This window comes from Macrobrachium rosenbergii, chromosome 9, assembly GCF_040412425.1.
Source record: "Macrobrachium rosenbergii isolate ZJJX-2024 chromosome 9, ASM4041242v1, whole genome shotgun sequence".
NCBI lineage: Eukaryota > Metazoa > Arthropoda > Malacostraca > Decapoda > Palaemonidae > Macrobrachium > Macrobrachium rosenbergii.
In genome coordinates, this window is record NC_089749.1 from 57168112 (window position 1) to 57193111 (window position 25000).

The following is a 25000-nucleotide window of genomic DNA, read 5'->3' on the forward strand; positions in this document are numbered from 1 at the left end:
GCACACGGAAAGGTCACCCCCGCGGGTTTATTTGGGCGATCGATCCGTGTGGCCCGTTTGATTCGTCTTCATTTTGTTATTATGCGGAGTTGCTGATATATGCGGAGCCTGTGTTTACTCCGTATATATATATATATATATATATATATATATATATATATATATATATATATATATATATATATATATATATATATATATATATATATATATACAATCATGAAGCTACAAATGTAGCTTAATATCAAATTCACACTACCTCTCTTGATAGCTCAGTGACAGAACGTCGACTGGAGTTGCTGGATTAGTACACGTATCTGTGTCGGGGGATCGCGACCCGGTAGTACCAATCCATTTATCACCTATAAATTCCCCTTCAGTGATAATTCCCCATCGGGGATATTCCTGAGGTAGCGTGAATTTGATATTAAGCGACATTGGTAGCTTCATGATTGCATATGAATCACGGTGTGATAAAAAATTTCATATATATACGTATATATGTGTGTATATATATATATAGAGATATATATATATATATATTATATATATACCTATATTTACATACATATATGTGTGTGTTCATCTACATGAAACTAAAAGAGACAACACAACAAACTGAACAGCCTCAATATTGCTTATCCTAACTGACCGATATACTAGCCTCAGCGTAGCAAAGAAGTAGCCACCAGCTTCGTGCTGGCACGGGCTCTTGCTCTCAAATTATAAAAATATACAAAACTACCGCAACATCTGAAATCTATCAATCACAAGTCAATCTATCGATCATTAGAGATCTCACGGCGGCCGAAGGAGAGCAAAACGAAAGGAAAAAAAAATCGCTACAAAGGGCGGGCACAGGGCGGTCGGTAGCAAATTCCCTTCCACGCACGAAAGACCCACCCTGAGGCCCTCTGAGGAAAAAGGTTGGTGTACGCTAAATGCGGTTATTATTTTGTCTTATTTCAGCACCACTGCCACCCCTCTCTCTCTCTCTCTCTCTCTCTCTCTCTTAAATAAGGTTTCCTTGCAGCCGGCTTTTATGTGGCGAAGTAAGAGGTCTTTCTTGTTTGTGCTGAAGATCATTTGATTTTCAACGATAAAATAAAATTTCCATTCGTCTTTCTCTTGCTTTGCTTGTGTTTCTCTCTCTCTCTCTCTCTCTCTCTCTCTCTCTCTCTCTCTCTCTCTCTCTCTCTTAGGTACATCTGTTCTTGAAGCTTCAGATCTCTCTCTCTCTCTCTCTCTCTCTCTCTCTCTCTCTCTCTCTCTCTCTCTCTCTCTCTCTCATGAACATCTGTTCTTGAAGCTTCAGACTCTCTCTCTCTCTCTCTCTCTCTCTCTCTCTCTCTCTCTCTCTCTCTCTCTCTTATGAACATCTGTTCTTGAAGCTTCAGACTCTCTCTCTCTCTCTCTCTCTCTCTCTCTCTCTCTCTCTCTCTCTCTCTCTCTCAGGAGGCAGTTCAGTCGATTCTCCGAGGGGCAAAATACCTCCTACCAGGAAGAGTTGCACGGGCAGGTGCCTGATCCAAGGCCGTCCGTAGCTCCTAGGGAAACTAAATGGCCCGCTGACAAAAGAGAAACCTCGGGCATGGGGTATGATGTCCTAGGTAGGAAAAAAAATGCGATTCCAGACATTTTTTCAGCAACACGTTAAAAAACACACTGAGTATGGCAAAAGAAAATTTAATTTTGTCAAAGACAGGCACTCTAAGACTGGCCGTAAGGATTAAAGTCTTAATCCGGTGTGAAAATTGGAGAATGAAAAGTTAAAGAAGTTGAACAGCTTACGACGGATGAAAGCTAAAGGGCGGAAAGCAATGGAGCTGGGACTCATTATTGCCTGCAGCGAGCCGCCCACGGTTCAACTTAGGAACTGCAGTCCTCTACGGAGACTCAGAATGGACAGTAATAATAATAAACGTTTTCGAGAATTGATTGATTGTTTTCATCTACTTGGAGTCACGTCATGAGGAGTAACAGATATTAATTTACATAAAAGTGGTCACCATGTGGTGTTTGAGTTTTTATTGATGGGAAAGACGTCAGGCTGTTTCTTTCCCGGGGGAAAATAAACAAAACCTCTGAAACACATGACATTCTGTTCTACGTAGCTCCTCAAAAATAAGTTCATCACACAGGCATCTGTGAGATCGCAAGTCTTCACAGAATTTGAGATGAAACAAAATTGACTTTTAACCCATAACGACCTGCTACTCTGCCTGCCATTCAGTTGACTTCAAAATAAACGATATGGAACGGGACGACATCTAAGCACCCCGCTACTCTGCCTGTTATTTAATTGACTTCAAAATAAACAATATGGAACGGGATGGCATCTAAGCACCCGGCTACTCTGCCTATTATTCAGTTGACTTCAAAATAAACGATATGGAACAGGACGACATCTAAGCACCCCGCTACTCTGCCTGTTATTTAATCGACTTCAAAATAAACAATATGGAACGGGATGGCATCTAAGCACCCGGCTACTCTGCCTGCTATTCAGTTGACTTCAAAATAAACGATATGGAACGGGATGGCATCTAAGCACCCCGCTACTCTGCCTACTATTCAGTTGACTTCATAATAAACGATATGGAACGGGATGGCATCTAAGCACACCTGCATTACGAAAGGTCAGAACGAGCCTATCTAAACTACCGACTCACCTGTCTGCCCTTTGGCAAGCAAGACTAAAAAAAAAAAATAGAAGGACTTATACCCTTGGCTGCTACCTCATAAACAACGTGCTGTTTGTTGCCGAAGACTCCCTGGATTGCAATCTGGCACATAACAATTACGCTGGAAATTTATGAAGCATTCGGGGCAAAACGCTTCAGACAAATCTACAAGATGCTGAATCATATAGCACGAGTGATTATACATTTGAACGCGAAGGTGGTTCACAAGAAAAGACATATTGCGTATGTATTGCATATATGACTTCGTGCTAGTGTGTGTGTATATATATATATACATACTGTATATATATACTTATAAATTTATACATATACATACGCGCGCGCGTGTGCGCAGCGACACGCACCTGGCACGAAGGATCACTTACAAAGACATTCATCCCAAAGCCTCAGGAACTGTGCTGGAGCTATTTTGGGTCGATCAGTTTGCGCAGTCATGACTGCCCATGACGTAATGGTACTTTGGGCAACCTTCTGGCATAACTGCCCAGAGATCTCTGGCCGGCCCCTCTCTCTCTTTCTCTCTTTCTTCTCTCTCTTTATTCTCTCTCACACACACTCTTTGTCATCCCTCTCACACTCGCAAGAATTGCTGTGAGCAGTAAATGGGCTCTTAAGATTCCACCTCCCTTTTGGAGACTTAGTTTGACCTGAACACACCACCAGGACGTGAGGTTTCTGAGTTTGTATCTTTGCCCCGTCGTGATTTTTCATGTAAATAGCGACTGATATCTTCTCTCTCTCTCTCTCTCTCTCTCTCTCTCTCTCTCTCTCTCTCTCTCTCTCTCTCTCTCTCTCTCTCTCTTCTGGGTTTTGAAGTGGGTTGTTTTGTGATCTTATAGAGTGGGAAGATTTTCATAACAAACTACAATGATCTCTCTCTCTCTCTCTCTCTCTCTCTGTTATTTTGTGATAATACAAAGAGTGGGAAGACTGTCATAATAAACCATAATGATGTCTCTCTCTCTCTCTCTCTCTCTCTCTCTCTGTTGATCTGTGATAATATAAAGAGTGAGAAGATATTCATGAGGATATATGTTTACACAGTCCTTCAGGATTATATAAATAGTCCATTCGAAAGAGCCTAATTGCAAAACGTGAACTTTCCTACAGAATTCATTTTACGAACACTACCGACCACTAAACTATTTCCTGTCCAACATTCCAGTCTATCAAGTAGATGGGAACAGACAGCTTCAGCTAAATATGAAATGAACTCAGTGAACTGAACGCCACTGAAACCGAACCCACTGGAATGAAATCCAACAAACTGAAACCAATGAAACCCAAGTTCACTTTCAATCACCTCCTTGAAGAAATCTCAGGGAACGACGCCCACGTTGACGAGGGAAAAACTCAGGTTGCCTTTCAAGTGAGTCTCTCTCTCAGTAGGCTTCGTAATAGCCTTTAATTGCATCTCACGAAATGGTCTTATCTGCCTCAAACGGAGCCAGAAGTGCTTGAGATACAAGGCGATGGTTATAATATCCTTGTCCGGTCTGTGAAGAAGGGTGTTATGGGCTAACTCTGCTCCTACGACATAAGGAGCGGTGGACCTTTAACTCGCTTTGGCAGTTACGAAACATGTTGTTTTTTGTGAAGGTTTTGTCGGAATCTTATTAAAAATATAATAAATATTTAGAATTGGAATGTAAAATTTGGGTCAAAGACCAAGTTCTGGGACCTACGAGGTTGTTTAGAGCCTGAAATGGAAATCCAGAGTAAAGAAGGTTTGAAAGGTAATAGGAGGAAAACCTCGCAATTGCACTGTGGAACAATTGTTAGAAGAGGGTGAACAGTGCGATGGAAGGAGAATATGAACGGAGGTACAGTAAAAGGAATGGAAGGGGCTGCAGCTAGGGGCCGAAGGGACGCCGCAAAGGACCTTGAGTAATGCCTACAGCGTACCGAGTGAAGTGCACTTGATGGCGCTACCCCCTTACGGGGAGTAAATATACAAATAACACATTTGTCAGACTGGTGGAAAAGAAACCATATATATATATATATATATATATATATATATATATATATATATATATATATATATATATATATATATATATATATATATATATATATATATATATATATATATATATATATATATATATATATATATATATATATATATATATATATATATATACTTCAAATATACACTCATCGCTCCTCATAAAGAATCTGCCGAACAGGCAAATTTCAAACTACGGATATTTTTCCCATAAGTGTGGGGCGCGTATTTTTAGCCTCTTCAACAAAGATAAACAAGGCTGAATCCGTTTTGGGTTCTTTGAGGATTTTATCTGTTTCCTTCTCATTCGCATTCCTCTCTGGCTCTCTGGGCATGAATAAAGGATTCGCTTTTCTGTTATTCCAAGGGTATAAAGGGTTGTGGGGGGGGGGGAGGGGAAGCCACGACGGCTCTGCCAATGACCCTTACAGGATCCTCACCAGTCACTACTTACGGTGACTGAATTGTGACCGACATGACACAACTCCCTGAAGGATACGGATTCACTGGTGGTTAGGTTCTCGTTGTGGCCCTCATTATGCCAGCACCAGACTCAGTTCGTGCACACCCCCTGAAGGTCTTTCCGAGTTTTCTGGGCCTAAACTCTGCCCTGAGGTCGTCTGTGGGTCTACCCTCTACCCAGAGGTCGTCTGCCTCTCTTCGGTGGCCTCTCAATTATCTTGGAAGAATGAGGAAAAAAGTCCTGAAGTCCTGTTAGTTGAAGGATTTCAAATAGAGTATCAAAAAAAAAAAAAAAAAAAACACTAAAATATGCGCCGAAATTTCTTCGGCGCAATCGAGTTTTCTTTACAGCCGCTACAGCGTATAAACAAGGCCACCGAAAATAGATCCCTATTTTGGTGGTTTCGGCACGATGCTGTATAAGCCGCGGCCCATGAAACTTTAACCACGGCCCGGTGGTGACCTATCCTATATCGTTCCCAGGAGCACGATTATGGCTAACTTTAACCTTAGATAAAATAAAAACTACTGAGGCTAGAGGGCCGCAACTTGGTATGTTTGATGATTGGAGGGTGTTGCAGCCCTCTAACCTCAGTAACTTCTAAGATCTGAGGGCGGACAGAAAAAGTGCGGACAGAACAAAATGCGCACGGACAGACAAAGTCACCTCAATAGTTTTCATTTTCAGAAAACTAAAAAAAAAGGAAAAAAAAAGTGAGACATTTCCAGGTGGACTGTGAACCGTTACTGCTCCACCTTGGCCAAATCAGATAGGAAGCTTCCAGTCGAAGCTGGAGCATAAATCACCTTTATAAAGTCGGTTCTGTCATTTTCTTTCCTTCCTGATTTCCCGTCTGCCTTTATATCAGAACGGGCTCTTGCTCGAAGATCAAAAATGTAAAAACTGTATCCATCATTTCCCCCGCCACAGAGGATAATGATACTGCTTTCGGATCGATCCGAATCGTCTTTGTTGTTAACCTTTGTGCAATGGCGTAAGATCTGACGCTGTGTTTTTTTTTTTTTATCAAGGGGATTTCATGCGAGTTCACATCAGGGTCAAATTCTTCCCACTCCCCAACCCCCTCCCCCTCCACCACCCTTATCGATTCCCTGGCTCAGCTTCGCTTCTTGGAAGAGATTTGTTTGGGTCTCTGTTTCATAAACAACTCCGGATTCTTATCAGTTGTTTGCAGGATTTCTTGTGGTTTCTCATCAGTTTTTGCAGGATCTCTTATCAGTTTTTGCAAGATTTGTTATGGTTTCTTATCAGTTGTTTGCAGGATTTCTTATCAGTTTTTGCAGGATTTGTTATGGTTTCTTATCAGTTGTTTGCAGAATTTCTTATCAGTTTTTGTAGGATTTCTTATCAGTTTTTGCAGGATCTCTTATCAGTTTTTGCAGGATCTCTTATCGGTTTTTGTCGGATTTCTTTTCAGTTTTTGCAGGATCTCTTATCAGTTTTTGCAGGATTTCTGCTCAGTTTTTGCAGTATCTCTTATCAGTTTTTGCAGGATTTCTTATCAGTTTTTGCAGGATCTCTGATCAGTTTTTGCAGTATCTCTTATCAGTTTTTGCAGGATCTCTTATCAGTTTTTGCAGGATTTCTTATGATTTCTTATAAGTTGTCTCCACTTATCTGATTAATTTAACGCCACATTTTTATTTATGCATAAGACAAGACAGCTTCGTCACCATAAGGCCCGTTCATTCAAGGTCTATGGCAGTACCAAAGAACTAAGTAGGTCTGTAAAAGGTGACATGCAGCCTACTGAATTAACCAATATTCTGTTTTCCACCAGGGATATAAAAGCTATGAAATAAAATACTAAAATAAAAAATCCCTGAAGCTTTGGTTATAATTTTTTTTTCCGTGCAGACAAGTGGTGTTAAACGGTAAAAAAAAAAAAAATCATAATTCGTAGAAACAACAGAGGAGGCCGCCCAACTTCCTGACGCGAATTTAATACCATAAACTGGATTTTTAGTTTTCTGTCAAAGAAAACTATTGCGACGGCTTTGTCTGTCCCTCCGCACTTTTTCTGTCCGCCCTCAAATCTTAAAAGCTGCTAAGCCTAGAGGGCTGCAAATTGTTATGTTGGTCATCCATCCTCCAGTCATCAAACATACCAAATTGCAGCCCTCTAGCCTCAGTATTTTTAATTTTATTTAAGGTTAAAGTTAGTCATAATCGTGCATCTGGCACCGCTATAGATGCCGACAACACCGGGCCGTGGTTGAAAGTTTCATGGGCCGCGGTTTTAATTTTCATGGGCCCTGGCTATACAGAAAACTCGATTGCGCCGAAGAAACTTCGGCGCATTGTTTACTTGTTTTTTTTTTTTTTACAAAATAAAAATCCTGGAGGTGAAGAAATACATTCATGCAAAAGCAAGTCCTAAAACCTGACACTGAGCTAATTAGAAGACAGTGCTTGAAAGCAGAATGCGTATGTGATCACGGAAACAAGATGCCAAAACGTCCACACGTAATTTAAAGAAAAGGGTATGTAAAAAAAAAAAAATTCAAATAAGAACGCACGGCAATCACAAAATAACTCGAGAAACGTTGGAAAAACCAACAAGAGCAAAGAACAAAAAGAAAGAAAATCCCAGTGTACACACCAGGAAATGAAATAAAGCATTCATAAGTTGTTAAACGAAAAGGGAGAAGAATGCGTGATAATAAAGCAAATGAAGAACAAGCTACAGTCACAAAAATAACTCAAGAAACGTTAAAAAAAAAAAAAACAAATATCGACAAGAATAAAATCCCAGAAATCGTCCTCAAAACCGGAAGAAGAAGAAGAGGCGTTTAGTCTAACCCTTTTGTGGAAACGTAAACAATGTACAGACCCGAGTGCTGATGTGAACAGGCTTAATTCACTCGGGAAAATAAGAATAAAAAGAAGAAGGTGCCCAGTCACGGAGAGCGCTTTGGTACTGAGTCACAGAACAAATACACCAAGGACAGAGACCATCATGCTGATTGCTAGGCGATGGAGTACAGGCGAAGAGGGTCCTTACGAAATCGTAATGTGACAGCAGCGGCGGCGTTGCCATACGCCGATCGGCGCTTTCTGACGACAATAACGGCTGTTGAGGTTATCCATATACAACTCTCGGAGTGGACAGTAAGTAGGAATCTCTCTCTCTCTCTCTCTCTCTCTCTCTCTCTCTCTCTCGTACAAAACCAAACACACAAGGCGGCACGTGACATACATCCCCACATGGGAGATTCGGCAAAACCGGCATATTTTCGCCGAACCCTGACAAATCCTGAGCGACAAGTTCTGCTGTGCTGTGCTGTCCAGGCAGGCAAACCACACTGCTGCTTTGTTACTTGCTCCTGTACTGACGAAGTACTCAAATCCTATCGAGCTCATGTATGTGTGTGTGTCTGTATATATATATATATTATATATATACATATATATTATATATATATATATATATATATATATATATATATATATATATATATATATATATATATATAATATATATGCACAAACACACACGCACATATACTGTATATATCGTACGTTTTGGCGTTATTATGGCTCCTTTTATAATATATATACTGTAAATTTATACCTTAAATTAATGGACAAAAACTCATTTATACATATACACACATATATATATGTGTGTGTATACATGGAAACTTCATATTGGGAAATGGCTCAAGTAAAAAGAACTTCACCTTGATGGAATAAACTTCTACATTATTGCGCAAGTCGGCCCCAGCCCCTCATAGCCCTTATTTCAGTGGCATAACATTACCTTCTCGCTCTTTCGACAGGTGACGTTATTGTCGATAACATACTTGGTATGCCAGGTGAATTGGACCTTAAAAACTTACTGTTAAGTATTCGAGTTATCTTTAAGTCGTTCTCTGTTTTAATGAAACTAATGTAAGCTCCTTACACACACAGACATATATACACATGTATACATACATATATATACATATTAGTACCGGCTTCATTTCCCGCTATCAGTAATTATCATTAAACAAATAACTCCGACCTTGCTTGCCATTTAGTTGAAACATCCGAGCAATTTTATAGCGTCAAAGTTAAACCAAAACAATCACTGAGCAATCGAATTTCGCCCTAATACCACTTTATTCGAAGGGGCTGGCCTCTGTATAACCTCCCCAGTATTACCGAGAATTCAAAATGAACCCTGATATCTCTCTCTCTATCACTGACCTTCAGCATTGCAAGAAAGCACAAAAGCTCCAATCAATGGCATCGCATTGCTGGAAAAGAACGCTAAGAAACTCTCGAGTTTATTAGAATCGTAAGTATTTGCCAGATGGCATCGTCTGTCGGGGAGGAAAAAGAAAGAATTCATTTGATGAACTTACCTTGAAAGGTATAGAGCGACTCGGGGACGGCAGGTCTCGAAAAAGGAAGGGGGGGAAAAGGTGCGGAGGTACGTCCGAGCTTCACGACAGCTACACACTGACTGACTCGGCTTGCAGCCTTGCCCACCTTCCTTCCTTGCCCAGGTAGATCGGGCTGGCCCGAAGGATGTGTGTGTGTGTGTGTGTGTGTGTGTGTGAGTACGTACGTGTGTGTGTGTGTGATGTCGCTATTGTTGTATGTGGTTCCTAAAATGTGTTAGTGTATGTGTGTGTGTTTGTGTGTGTGTCAGGGGAGGGTCAGACCGACTAGTTCATGTGGTGGTGGATTAAGGGGAAGTTAGTGCGATCCTATTGACCTTTAATGGAAGAACCCTCCCCCAGTAGGGTACCAACGCAAGGCCGCATTCATTTCTTCATGGGGTCCACTAATGTATTCATACAGATATCAAATGGCACCTTTCAAAGTAAGGAGAGGTCCTTTCCCAGTCGTATATTCTCATAGATAGACCGAGAGGGAGAGAGAGAGAGTGAGAGAGAGAGAGAGCTTGGGTTTGACTCCGTCGCCGCATGTGGGTAGCACCAACCCACACACACACAGTTCCTACAAGGACATCCACACCAGAAGAATCGGGCATCTCTCACAATCATTGGCAGTGCCACCTGTGTGCTTAATTGCCCCTAAATACCCGACAATACGCTTTCGAGCCCACCTGTCGCAGGTGGTGGCACAGGTACTTCCATAAGGACGGCACCATGCGGCTCCATTTCGCCCGAAATCGTTCCAGGCCGGCTTCCAGGGCACTTCTCTCATTCCAGAGGTGCGTCCAGAGGGGTCCTTCTCTTCTGTTCTCTCCTCTCTTCTCTTTCCTCGTATCCTTCACTTTTTACTCGCTTGATTTCACGTCTCCTGGCATCGACGAGGACCTTACTTCGTTAAGCTCAAGTCGTTTCTAGATTCGCCTCATTTGCATATGTTTGTTTATCCTTGTGTCACCTTGTGTCTTCATGCATATGGTGGATGGATGGGCGAGGGGGGGCGGTGGAAGGGGAATGCGTGCGCGTGCATGCGAATGCTCTTATGGTGCTTGGAAGACCCGCAATAATGCAGGTGCTTTGGTTGAGCTTGTCTTTAATCAGAAGGTCCTCCGCCGAGAAGTTTATAGAAGTGTTTAGAAGTTTTAAATTTGCTTCCAGTGCGTTATACTCCCGTAACTTATGCTTGCGGCCATTGCTTGTGGCAAAGGGGAACCTTTCTGATTAGGTACCTGTATCTGTGTAGGTGCCCAGGTTCTAAAAACGACTTTGCATAGATCACGGTTTAAGTGAAAGTTGTATTATTAAGTGCTGTTCACTTTCATAAAAATAATCTTCTACTTGTATTAATCCCAAAATTAACCTTTGAATTATTTGAACTATTTTTTTTGCATAGCCTTTTAATTCATTTTTATTTTTAAAAAATCGAATTTTTTCTTGGTAAACCCTTTTTTGCGTAACCTAACCTTTTAATTAATTTTTATTTAAAAAAAATTTTTTCGTAAACCTATTTGAATTTTTTTTATAACCTAACTTCTTAATTCATTTTTATTTTAAAAATTGAATTTTTTTTTTCTTCGTAAATCCGTTTGAAATTTTTTTTGCATAGCTTAACCTTTTAATTAATTTTTATTCACAAAAAATTTTTTTTTCTTCGTAAACCCATTTGAATATTTTTTGCATAACCTAACCTTTTAATTAATTTTTATTTTAAAAAAAATAATTTTTTCTTCGCAAACCCGAGTCTCGTCGTCGCGTGTGCGAAGGTAAATGTATTTTAGCATGTTTCGTGTTCCTGTTTTCTCTCCCAAGCTAAATTACTTTTGCACATGCAAAAGCAAATGTTGAAGGTAAAACTGAAAAGCGTTTGTAGGTATACAATGAGAGGCAATGTCACTTTGCGAAGAGTCCTGCATATGATTTTAGTCGATTGATAAATCTTATATGTAATACTAGGAAGTTAAAGAATGAATGAAGAAATAGATGAGATAAATTAAATATATATATATATATATATATATATATATATATATATATATATATATATATATAGCCTATATATACATATTTATATATTTATCTATACATACATATACATATATATATTGTATACGAATATGCATATACACATATATGTATACATATAAATAGATAGATAGGTAGATAGATAGATAAAATAAATAAAAAGATCAATTAAATAATTAACATAATGAATATATATATTAATACAAAAAATATATAGAAAATAAATTTATTTCTGTAATATTCTTATTTGTAGGCAATGGTAACATCCAAGACTTCCTTTGTATATTCAGTTCCCCCCTTCTCAATCCTTTTCCCTTTGTTATGTATAATTCCTCCATATTTACTTCATTTAATCCTCCTTTTGTTCTTGTTCCTCATTTAGTTTTCCTTCCTCCGCCTCATTCATCGCTGCTTTCATCCACGTCTCAGTCCCGGTTGCCCTTATAAGGGTCTTTTACTCCCGAGAGTCTCCTCCTCCTCCTCCTGCGCTCACAGTCTCCTCCTCCTCCTCCTCCTCCTTCTGTGCCTACAGCCTCCAGGGTGACATATGAAGCGTAGGAATCAGGAGGGAATAACAGAGCCTTTTAAGTACCTGCGAACGGAGTCCTAGTTTCCCAAGACACCCTTAGGACTGGAATCGACTGTAGGCATTGCTTAAGGTTCTTTGCGGCGTCCCTAAGGCCCCTAGCTGCAGCCCCTTCTATCCCTTTTACTGTGCCTCCGTTCATTTTCTCTTTCTTCCATCTTACTTTCCTCAACCCTCTCCTAATAATTGTTTCCTAGTGCAAGTGCGAGGCCTTTCTCTTGTTACATCTCTAAAACCTCCTTTACTCTCCAATTCCCTTTCAGCGCTGAATAACCTCACAGGTCCCAACGGTTGGCCTCTGGCCTAAATTTTATATTCTATTCTATTCGGGAGTTGTCGTATCAAGGGCACTTTTTCCCTCTTTTATTTTTTTTTCTTTTTTTTGGCAGGAGAGGAGGCTTGGTATTGATGAAGAATTAAGTTTTTTAACACAATACCTGAGGCCATGTCTGATGACACCACAGATGAATTGGATTTTTATTTTGGGTTAGTCCATTTTCTTTATCGTTTTAATCATTTCTTTTTGGGTGTGCTTGATGGGACCACAAATGGATGATCTTTTTTTTTACTGGGGGCTTGGGGGCTGGGTGTCGTGGGTTATTTTCATGTTGTTATAAAATGACTACCCGTGGACGTTTGATATTATCAGAGGTATATTACCTCTTACCTTACTGGGAATATGCACAATATATCTTTGTTCATTTTTTTAACTTGTTTATGAATTCCTTTTGATTATAGTGTTGTGGAATTCACACACGACATTCTTCGTAATACGGTCATTATTGACATGTAGATTCAATGGAGTATAATGATCTTATCATGAATCTTTATCATGAATCTTCGTCTTCTGGTCTTCTACAAGTTACTGATCCACGAGCGATGGGCCTTATGCGAAAAGTTTATCCGGTGAGGTAAATATTGCAATTTTAATTTCAATTTTAATACACACACACACACACACACATATATATATATATATATATATATATATATATATATATATATATATATATATATATATATATATATATATATACATATACATATATTTTTTTTTTACTCAACATAAACTTCGTATCATGAACTTATGTCCACTCAGATTTTCAGTTGCTAATTTTTTCAGCCGGAATTTTTCATGGGAGAATAAAAAAAAAATAACGTAAATTTTCTTTTTCAAAAGAAATCTTTCCTTCTCCATAAATGACGACCTTCTTCGGTCAGTATTTCTTTTTCTTTCTCTCTCTCTTAAACTCTTCAGCTGAAAACCCTTATGGACAGAGTAAACAGACAAACCACAGAGGGTTCCAAAGGGAAATCAACCTGCAGAGAGAGAGAGAGAGAGAGAGAGGGGCAAGTTACAGGTAAAGGTGATAAATAAATAAAGAAATATGAGGGGATGAAAATAAAACCTAAACGCCTGAAATCCAGGAGACGTCAGCAGCAGCAGAGAGTAGGAAAGAATTTGTTCCTCGCTTAAATATTTGAAGACCAGAGGATTCCACATCTGCACTAGGCAGACTACTCCACATTTTATTATATTAGTAGCCAAGACAAAACTCATACCAAGCTATTTGACAATTTTGTTCTTATTACCAAAATTCTGTTTATCTTTTTGGTGAGGCTCCAACTTAATTATTGACAGAGCTTAATCAGTGAAATTATTTCAATTTCTCTGAAATTAAAACGCTTCGTTATTTAATCCGAAGACCTCAGTGATAGATCTTCCAAAATAAGTCAATTTTGATTTCTTTTTCTTAAACAGAACGTAATTTCGTTTTGGAAGCTCTCTTCACTTAGAATTTTATTCTTTCAGTGGATGTTTGTAACACTCCCTATAACCATGTCGTCTGAGCAAGGTAACTTCAGTTTCTTTTGTACAAACATCAGATTGTGTGGTCCCTTAACTGCTATTTTAGATAGTCTCGTCTCAACAAATTCATTCAGATACCTTGTCTAGAAGAAGGTTTTGTCTTTATGACATCAATATCACTTATATACCAAATATCCTTCGCGTCTTTTACCTGTTCCATTTGACAGTTTTATCTCCCTTAAAAGTCGCTCTGATCTATTTTTCGGAATATTTTTTTGTTTTGTTTTTGTCATAAATCCCGTATGATAATTCTGTCCCCACCCACACCTGGGAAGACTACCGATTTACTCACTGATAGACACAGGTCGCGCGTGACGGTGTAACTTTTACAATCCATCCGTCATCGGGAACTTGAGTCACCTGAGGCCTTAAAAGGGCCCTTGCTGAATTAGGCCAGGAAGGTACGCCGTTATCATTTGGAGATATATTTTCGTGTGTACTCGAAGCTTTAGGAAAATGGCGACAATTATTGTAAAGGGAAAGATGATAATGGAGGTAATGAAGGTATATAAAATTAATCAGCCTAAACTTTGATAAGCGTTGGTATCATTGATATAAGAAATTTAGAGGTACTAGGCCGGCCATGAGAGATGGGAATTTTAAATCAGTGGTGTGTTTCAACTGTTTCATATAAATGTCTACTTGGAGCACTAGCAGATCCAGAAAAATTTCGTGGGGGCCACCAATTTTCATATTATGCATATACATACATATATATATGTAAATATATACATATGCATATAAATATATTTACAGTAGATATATATATATTATATATATTATATAATTGTTATTATTTTTTCCTCAAAATTTTATTATTTCTAAAATAGAATTTTTTCCCATTTTTATATTTCTCATTTATGTTGTCATTATATTTCATGGTGGGGGGGCACGTGCCCAGGTGCCCCCACCCCTGGATCCGCTAGTGACTTCGAGACATAAAAAGGAAGGGATTAAATGCAAAATTATCTTCTTAGCTAACTGACGAAGGATTTTACAGGAGCGAGAGTTTGCTCTTCTGTAAACAAAAAAATGTGGGGGGGGGAGAGATTTCGATTCTTCAAGAGATTTTAAGAGATTTAAGAGACGTTACGATGAAACAGACATATAAAATAAGGAGAGCTTGTTCCATTTAAAGGGGTACCAGCGTTTCTTCTCATATTAAACTTATTAAACTTGAAGAAATGGAGAGATATTTTTCTCTTTAAAGATGTATCTCTCAAGTAGTCTATGACTAAGGAATTTCTGAAGAAGGCTGATATAGCTATTTGAAAAGCTATCGAGTGTTGGAATAACTAAGTAGAGCATTCCAACAAGGATAAGTTTTACTGTTTTAAAAAAAGAACTGTCGAGCGTCTTGATAAATAATTTCACGTATCATAAACGAACTTATTGATAAAATATAAATATCTTTAAAAAAAGTGAGATTCAGTTATTTAAAACAAGGACCTTTTAAGCATTCCGTCAAAATATTTCGCAAGCGGCCGTGACGCCGACGAACTAGCAGCAGGCAAGAGAAGCATCTATTAACTAACTCTAAACATCTTTAACGAACAAATAAAAAGTGAATTTCAGTTCTTTAAAAAAGGACCCCTTAAGCGTTCCGTCAAAATATTTCACGAACGACCCTGACGCCGGCGAATGAGCAGCAGACAGGGGAAACTCTGAATAGGTTTTCCACCGAGTGTTGAGGCCTCAACATCTCCAAATATGACCAAATTTCATTTGTTGCGCTCAGCGAGATCTACCTGTGATTCAGTGAGCGGGCTTGCCGTGTGACCACTCTCTCTCTCTCTCTCTCTCTCTCTCTCTCTCTCTCTCTCTCTTCCCTTGGACTTGTACTTTTAAAGACTGTCGTTTTTGGACGATTTCAGGCGTTGGCAATAAACCACCGGTGTTGTTTTTAGAAAGTAATTCGTGTTGCTCGCTCCGATCTGGATCGAGTTTCTAATCTTTCTTCTTGTTCATCTCAAAATCTTATTTTTGGTTGTGTTTTCGTCTTTGGGTTCAATGACAAAAGTATAAGAGATTATCATTTAACGTACAAGAACTACTATTACTTATGACATTGATAAAACAAAAACAAAAAAATAAACATAAAGGGCTGTTTCCTATGATGAGTCACGGTGTAGCTCCAACTGATGATTATCTGGGGATATTCTAGGCTTATTTTGCATTGTAAAATCAATTATCACTAAAAGTTTAACTTCAAAATTTAATGTGATTTAAAAATGTTTTGTATAAATAAGAGAAAACTGGAAAAATTAATTGTGAATTTTGCAATCAAAAGAAACTTAGCAGTTTCTTCAACAAGCTACTCAAAGAGAACATCAGGATTTTATTTTATGCTAATGTATACGCCCCGCCCACATGATGGAATAATTGCCACATGCCTTTAGCAAGAAAACCACATTACAAAACATTCTTATAAATGTCTAGTTTATTTAATACTAAATTATACATCCATCGCATACATATGCGGGATGGAATTGTATCCACATTCTTCCAGAGAGACAACCGCAAATTTTTCTGATGAGAATATTTCCAGCATGGCAACTGGACGCCATAGGTGCCATATATACCCAGGAAGGCAAGAGCAAAGCATCCTGCCAACCATCCTATTTATTCGAAGGTAATAAATGCACATCGCCCACAGGATGTTCTTACTGTCACATGTTTCCAGAGAAAAAATTTCAGAACTTTCTAGAAACTATTGTATTTACTTAATACTGAGAAATACACCACACTCAGTGGATGCCATAGTTGCCATATGCTTCAAGAAAGAGAATTAAAAAATAAAATAATCTAATGAAGAGACATACGTATAGGCAATAGGATTCTGGAGTAGGATGGCCAACTCCATCCTTCACAGCCTTTGATTCCTAGCCAAGCGCCTTGCCCATTTTCAGAAGGGTTGACTGGTTGGGCGCCAAGTGGAAATCAAACTACAAACAACAAAATGCCAGATCAGTGCTCTAATACTGAGTCAAGCCACCTCTATTGAGTGCACGGGTTATAGAAATGCCACTTTTGAAAGCACATAACATTTTGGAGAATTAAGCGTACAAAGAAATTATAAAAAAATCTAATTAATAAAGATAGTGATGAAAACATTATATATATAAAGATTTTACAACTATGATTGATGCTATCTATTTTTATATTTCTTTATGGGAAGGTTTTCTTTCTTTTAGCTAAATCTAAATGTAACAAAATTGATTTTAAAGCATGTGAAAAAAGAGGTATACGTATCTCTCCATAAAGAGAGAGGCAAACTGGAACATACGGCACTTTGAACGAAAGCTGTCCAGTGATGAGGGGAGAGGAAATCAGCTCAAAATGACGATCTCTTACCCAAACGTCTTTCAGACGAAAGAAAAGAAGTCTGCGTCAGGTTCAGACGTAATGAAATTTCAAACGGAACGAAATGCAAAGAGGCAATTTCTGGAAACCATTGAAAGGTTTAGGCTGAGAACTCAGATCCATTGACACTGAGAACCACCTACATCTAACTCTAAATCTATTTACATATCAGGATTAGCCACAACAGAAGAAAGATCGAGAGAGAGGGAGAGAGAGATGGTACAAAAACAAGGTGGCCCGCTGATGGAACGGAGTAAACGAAAACTCGATCTGAAAGCTTTTGAAGCCGGTATCTCACCTCTCAAGACCCACTGGGTCACACAGCTAAGTAAATAAATGGGAAAAAAAAGTGGTGATTTCAACGAGTTTTACTTTGTAGTTTTGTCCACTGAAAGTTCTTATATCTGAAGACATTTTTATCCCGGGGAAACGTCATACCAAGAGGTTTTGGGCTGGAGAAATGGTTTACAATTTTTGCATTTACCCTTTGTTCTTCGCAAAACGATTTGATAAAAGCACCTTGTATGTGGAAATAGAAAGATTTGGAGAGACAGACAGAGAGACAGAGAATTAACAGGAATTACTATGTCTAACCATTTGTATGAAGTTGCAGGTAAAAACAAGAAAGAAAAATATGTACTGAAAACTTGTATTTACATGATAGACAGCACATAGATTTTCTCATGCACTTGGCAGAGTCAGGCAGCTGAGGCCAGAGAAGCTCACCATCTGTAGAAAAGAGTCTGAATAACACGTGCTCTTTAAGTGTCAATGGCTTCTAGTTCAATTTAGCTGATATCAGGAGAACCAGAAAACTTCAGAGCAAGGCCAGAGATTTCAAAACACTCCTAAGGGTCTCTCTCTACTCAACGCTCTGGGACAAACCCACTAACAGAATATACTATTACCTCAGAGGCAAAACTGAAATTCAGGGCACCTGAATTGTACTATAATCATCGGTGCAATCACACAGATGCTTCCTATAACCCTGTATTTTATATAGACTAACTGAAATAGAATATGAAACTGGACTGATAAGCCACTTGAGAGACCAAGCCACTGGAAGCCACAGAAAACTGGAAGGCTGCAGAACTCTGGAACAGACCGCTGGAATGAGAATATCACAGTGGGGCGGGCGATCGAAAACTTAAAAATGATTCGAGATCTGGAATGAACAGACCACAAGAATGAAAAGACCGCTGGAATCAGTAGAAAATACTGGAATGATGCAACCACTACAAACTGAAGGCTAGGCCACTGGAAGCCAGAGGAAACTGGAAGGGCGCAAGGCTCTGGAACAGACTGCTGGAATGAGCATATCACTGGAAGGGGTCGAAAACTTAGAAAGGATTCGAGATCTGGAACGAACAGACCACAAAAATGAAAAGACTGCTGGAATCAGTAGAAAATACTGGAATGATGCCAGCACTGCAAACTGGAGGCTAATAACATTTAGCAGAATGCTGGATCGCATGGAAGCTGGAAAGAACAGACCTGCGGTTCGACAGCCAATTAAAATTCAGGTGTCTCAGCGAGCTGAGTATCGGAGGAAGCAGGAGACGTAAGTCAGGTAACAAATCGTCTGCTTTGTCGGGAGATGGATGGACGTCAGTACGACTGATGCATAAGTGAGGAGTGTTGGTCGCTTCTTCGCTAGGCTAGAAGAGAATGCGCAGCCATCAGTCCGGTTATGTGAATGCGAGCTATGATGACGTGTGGGGTTTCTTGTCTGTTTATGCCCTGTGCCCATTATTATTATTATTATTATTATTATTATTATTATTATTATTATTATTATTATTGTTGTTATTCAGAAGATGGACCCTATTCATATGGAACAAGCCCACCAAAGGGACCATTGACTTGAAATTCAAGCTTCCAAAGAATATAATGGTGTTCATTAGGAAGAAGTAAGAGGAGGTAAAGGGAAATACAGAAAGAAGAGATCTCACTTATTAAAAAAAAAGAAAAAGTAAATCACTGAACAGATAAATGATAAATTAAAAAATAGATAAAAATGCGTTAAAATGCCAGGAGAATAGCATTAGGGTAGTAAAGCATTGCTTCTTCCTTATGTAATTCTGTGCACAAACATAAGGACAGTCTGAGTATGCGAGTGTCTGCTTACTCTAAGATTCGTATGTCCAAATGTGCAAATGATATATTAATGAGCTGTGAATATGCTAACGGTTTATAAACATTTATGTAAATGTCAGATATGAGCTTATGAATTCAGTCTCACCAAAACAAATACGGTTGTTTACGTGTTTAAATGAATTGTGCTGACCAGTCACATGCACACGTGTTATGACACTGAAGCTAATTTGGATGAAATGGAAACTCTCTCCCTCTCTCTCTTTATATATATATATATATATATATATATATATATATATATATATACATATAAATATATATGTTTATATATATACATATATATATAAATAAATAAATAAATATATATACATAATATATATATACAGTATATATATGTATATATTTATATTTGCAAAGCACATGTTCTCTCTCTCTCTCTCTCTCTCTCTCTCTCTCTCTCTCTCTCTCTCTCTCTCTCTCTCTCTCTCTCTCGAGTTCAGTCAGTCGTCAACGGAAAAGTACATCATATGTTCATTGTACCCGCTTACTTATAAGGAATATTATATGTAATAAAACGAAATTATAAGATCTCTCTCTCTCTCTCTCTCTCTCTCTGCACATGTTCAGCGACACCCAGTTTCCCAGCTTCCTCTACATGTGACCCACTTACAAAGAACTGCTCTTGTCCAAGCTTACTTCTGTATCCTTGGACGCTCTCTCTCTCTCTCTCTCTCTCTCTCTCTCTCTCTCTCTCTCTCTCTCTCTACTTCCAGTCAACAACAAAAACATGGAGGCCAAAGGATGAATGAAGACTTATGACTAATACACTCTTCTAGGGTTTGCTCTCTCTCTCTCTCTCTCTCTCTCTCTCTCTCTCTCTCTCTCTCTCTGCTGAATAAAGACTTATGACTAATACACTATTCTAATGTTTTCTGAAGGTTAAAAGATTGTCAGGGACTTATTCCTCTTTCTATCAGTAGTGGTTCGACAATGATGTCTGCGTTCAGTTCCACGAGTTTATTGGATTCATTGTTGCGGTACGCTGAATTATCACCTTCATTTGCAAGCAGAATCTTTTGTTATTTATTAGTGAATTGGAGTACTTTCATGCAAGATATATTTTTACTGTGATTTATTATTATTATTATTATTATTATTATTATTATTATTATTATTATTATTATTATTATTATTATTATTATTATTATTTTGAGTGAACTGGAGTAATTTAATTCAAAAAATGTTTTTAAGTGGATTACTATTATTATTATTATTATTAGTTTGAGTGAATCTGAGGACCTTAATTCAAAAAATGTTTTTACACTGAATTATCACCTTCATGTCTTAACAGAATCTTGTTATTTATTAGTGAATTGAAATATTTCCATTCAAAATATATTTTTACAATGAATTATTATTATTATTATTATTATTATTATTATTATTATTATTATTATTATTATTATTATTATTATTATTACTCTGAGTGAATTGGAGTACTTTCATTCAAAATATATTTTTACAGTGAATTATTATTATTATTATTATTATTATTATTATTATTATTATTATTATTATTATTATTATTATTATTATTTGAGCTAACTGGAGGACTTTTATTCAAAAAAATGTTTTTACACTGAATTATTACCTTCGTTTCTGAACAGAACTTTGTCATTTATAGGTTTAAGTGAATTGAAGTACTTCCATTTAAAAATATATTTTTTTTGGTTTGTGTTGGTTGAAGAAGTTTGATATTAACCCAAATTTTATATCCAGAGGTTCGAACGAACTGAAATAGTATCATGGTTTGGTTTGCATATTTTGTTTTTACCTGTTCGAGCAAACTGAAGCAGTTTCATGTGCTAATCTTTATATATTAATTATTATTATTATTATTATTATTATTATTATTATTATTATTATTATTATTATTATTATTATTATTATTATTCAGAAGATGGACCCTACTCATATGGAACAAGCCCACCAAAGGGGCCACTGACTTGAAATTCAAACTTTCAAATAATATTATGGTGTTTATTAGAAAGTCGTAACAGAAGGTAATGGGAACTATAGAAAAAGAGATTACTTATTGAAGAATAGAAAATAAATTAACAAATGAATAAATAAATAGATAAAAATGTAAAAATGCACAAACAAAATGGTGAAGTTGTCTCTTATTTCTTTACTGCGTTAAAAAAAATCTATACTTCAAGGGTACAAAAAAAAATATATATATAAACATCTTACACCGTCTTCTCTTATATACAGTGAAAAAGTAAATATTAATGTGTCTTTCTATTTTAAAATCACAAATTCTCGCAACGCACTGTAGCAGAAAATGAAAGACAGTTCAATATGTTGCTCACAGTTACAGTTGTTGTATCACACAACAATTGTTCTTATGTGAATTTTAAGTTTGACACAGTCAGGAAATTTTATGAGGAGAACAATTCGTTTGTATAGGAACTGGGCCGTGCTGACTTTCTGTTCTGGAATAATTCCTGAGGGTTCGTCGGGAATGAGATCCCCCCCCATCTCTCTCTCTCTCTCTCTCTCTCTCTCTCTCTCTCTCTCTCTCTCTCTCTCTCTCTCACACACACACACACACACACACACACCCATATATATACGCGTATATATATATATATATATATATATATATATATATATATATATATATATATTATATATATTATGTATACATATATATATATTATATATATATATACTATGTATGTATGTATGTATATATGTGTAAACACATACACACGCGTTTACACACACACACACATACACACACATATATATAGTGCATGTGTATGTGTGTATCTTTTTGTCCAAGTCTGTATGCATATATGTATATATGTATCTATGCATATATGTAAATAAACAAGCAGTTTCACATTGCGCTTCCCTTATTTGGTCAACCGGAAATATTATCCAGACAATAATTTCTCCGAAGACGCCTTTAAAAAATGTGCTTATTCTCTTCGCAAGATAATTCGACATCGCTTTATTGCGAACCCTCTAATTCAGCGTTAATGATACTGGGCGTAAGCATCGTAAATTATCAGTCAGTCAAGCGAATCAAAGAGAGAGAGAGAGAAAGAGAGAGAGTAAGGGGATGTGAAGGTGGGATGAAGGAATGTCAAATAAAAGAGAGAGAGAGAGAGAGAGAGAGATATGAAGGTGGGATGAAGGGTGTTAAATAAAAGAGAGAGAGAGAGAGAGAGAGAGAGAGAGAGAGAGAGAGAGAAGGTGGGATGAAGGAATGTTAAATAAAAGAGAGAGAGAGAGAGAGAAGGTGGGATGAAGGAATGTCAAATAAAAAGAGAGAGAGAGAGAGAGAGAGAGGGGGATATGAAGGTGGGATGAAGGGGTGTTAAATAAAAGAGAGAGAGAGAGAGAAGGTGGGATGAAGGGGTGTTAAATAAAAGAGAGAGAGAGAGAGAAGGTGGGATGAAGGAATGTTAAATAAAAGAGAGAGAGAGAGAGAGAGAGAGAAGGTGGGATGAAGGAATGTCAAATATAAGAGAGAGAGAGAGAGAGAGAGAAGGAGGGATGAAGGAATGTCAAATAAAAGAGAGAGAGAGAGAGAGAGAAGGAGGGATGAAGGAATGTCAAATAAAAATGAGAGAGAGAGAGAGAGAGAGAGAGAGAGAGAGAGGAGGGATGAAGGAATGTCAAATAAAGAGAGAGAGAGAGAGAGAGAGAGAAGGGGAATGTGAAGGTGGGATAAATGCATGTTAAATAAAAGAGAGAGAGAGAAGGTGGGATGAAGAAATGTCAAATAAAAAAGAGAGAGAGAGAAGGTGGGATGAAGAAATGTCAAATAAAAAAGAGAGAGAGAGAGAGGGTGTGTAGGAGGTATGAAGGTATGCCAGGGAAAAGTTGTTGTCCTTAGTAGTCAACTCATTTTCAATACTGGTAAAAGATAAAAGCGTCTTAAGTTCAGCAGGCTAATAACCAATATTTTTATATATAACTGGAGCAAATTTGAAGTCTCGTATGTCCGTGCATTGATGACATCATCGTACCGTACGTGCGTAGCATCACATTTTCAGCGCTGCTGAAAAATATAGGTACGTGTATCACCCTCTGTTCATGGGAGAACAATTCGTAGGTTACGTTGTCTATCGTGCCGGTAAATAAATCATTAAAAAAATCACTAATTGACTGAAAATTTTCCTGAAAGTGGGTTCGAAACCCTCCTTGAAAGAGCAATTTATTGATTCATTTCCTGTTTTGAATATAAGTATATAAGGAGGGTTAGACTAATTGACTTCAATTTTCCTGAACGTGGGTTGGAAACCCTCCGTGAAAGAACAGTTTCTTGATTCATTTCCTATTTTAAGTCCCAAGGCTTTCTGTTGAAAATGTATCAGATGAAATATGAGGAGAGTTAGAATTCAGGAGTTTATTGTGGCCAACAAATTTCAGATAAATGAGCCATTAATTTATTTAGATCCATTCTTATGTACTTCACTCTCTGCCCATTCTTCTAGAAAAATCTACAGTTCATCAAATTTAGGTCTATGTACTTCTGATGTAATTTTAGTTTTCTGTAAAAGCAACTTATTGTGCCGGCTTTTTCTGTCAGCACATTTTCTGTCTGCACTTTTTACTGTCCGCACTTTTTCTGTTCGCCCTCAGATCTTAAAAACTACTGAGGCTAGAGAGCTGCAAATTGGTATGTTGATCATCCACCCTCCACTCATCAAACATACCAAATTGCAGCCCTCTAGCCTCAGTAGTTTTTATTTTATTCAAGGTTAAAAAATTTAGCCATAATCGTGCATCTGGCATCGATATAGGCCAGGCCACCACATGCCCGTGGTTAAAGTTTCATGGGCCGCGGCTCATACAGCACTATACCGAGGCCACGTAAAGATAGATCTATTTTCGATGGCCTTGATTATACGATGTACAGAAAACTCGATTGCGCCGAAAAAACTTCAGCGCAATTTTTACTTGTTTATAAAGCTATTCACATGCTTATATCATAACCACAGTGAGTATTAGCAAATCGATAAATGTCGGTTTTTGGAATCTATTTCAAATGCGCTTCGTATGTCATAAATCTTTTTTTACACTTGTGCATCCTAATTCTGATGATAACTGTCATAATTATCTTTAACAATGAAACCTTCATGCACCGTCGTCTTCTAACCCGGGCAAGAGCGTCTCATCATTGTTTTATCACACATTACTGTCAGTTTGAACAGCAAGTCTTACATAAGAATGAAATGAATACGTATTGGGAATAATGATGAAATTAGTTATACTTTAAGCACTTTAATTCCAGATACTTATTACTGGAGTGTTTTCACTCTTGCAGGTTTCGAACCTCGGGTAGAAAAGGGGATATTTAAAAGTCATTTTAACGCCACTGGCTTGTTCAAGAAACGTTGTTCATGTAACTTTGCATGCAGGTGCTTTATAAATTGGGATAAGTAATGGCTTATCGG

The 25000-nt window shown here is 37.7% G+C and overlaps 1 protein-coding gene and 1 long non-coding RNA gene across 11 annotated transcripts in view; one reads left to right on the top strand and one right to left on the bottom strand.

The window, feature by feature from the left end:
- The window catches only part of LOC136841868 (sperm-tail PG-rich repeat-containing protein 2-like), a 92559-nt gene extending 82852 nt beyond the window's left edge, over positions 1-9707 (bottom strand). For 6 of the 10 annotated variants that reach the window (XM_067109269.1, XM_067109267.1, XM_067109268.1 and 3 more), the window contains exon 1: positions 9553-9683. The gene's annotated coding sequence lies outside the window, so the exon portion shown is untranslated. Of the gene's footprint in view, positions 1-9552 lie in introns of all 10 variants that reach the window. The other 4 variants (XM_067109273.1, XM_067109272.1, XM_067109265.1 and 1 more) reach the window with 2 other exon arrangements.
- LOC136841871 (uncharacterized) overlaps positions 1-25000 on the top strand; it is a 320425-nt gene that overhangs the window by 92340 nt on the left and 203085 nt on the right. The gene's annotated exons all lie outside the window — the stretch shown is intronic.